This window comes from Cariama cristata, unplaced genomic scaffold (assembly GCF_000690535.1).
Source record: "Cariama cristata isolate BGI_N322 unplaced genomic scaffold, ASM69053v1 scaffold25635, whole genome shotgun sequence".
NCBI lineage: Eukaryota > Metazoa > Chordata > Aves > Cariamiformes > Cariamidae > Cariama > Cariama cristata.
Genome location: NW_009616171.1, coordinates 4883 through 5427, shown reverse-complemented (window position 1 = coordinate 5427; position 545 = coordinate 4883).

Below are 545 nucleotides of genomic sequence, written 5' to 3'. Positions count from 1 at the left end.
GGCCGTGACTCACGCTCTGGCCCCGGGCAGGCAGGCGGAGGAAGGGGGAGCCCTCGACGGGGCCCGTCTCTGCTCCGGTGGCCACCAGCACTCAACGGGAGGGTTTTAAATTCCTATCGTAAAATGCAAATAGCTTAAATTAAAAATGTGTTGAGCAACTGCTGCTCTGAAAACAGTCTGACGCGGCTCTGATTACTCCAGCTGGGGAGGAGAGGGCACTCTCCACTGTACAGCTTCCCTCTCCCAAGTAGAAAAGTCATATAAATACAGATCTTAGGGAAGATTTTTCTTGGTACAAACAGCCTGTAGCCATCTCCGTGCAGGAGAGAGGGGAGAAAAAATCAGAATAAAGCCCCCCGGTTCTTCCCCAACCCCTTCTCCTGCCGTGGGAGCCGAGCCACATCAGCTCCACGGAGAAGCCAGAGCATGCTGGGCTGCAGCCCAGCACATCCCAGGAGAGGGAACGGACTTCCCCGGTCTCATAAACCTTGCGAAAACCAAGTTATGGAGAGGCCTTTACCAGGAGCCGCGGCTGCATCATAACA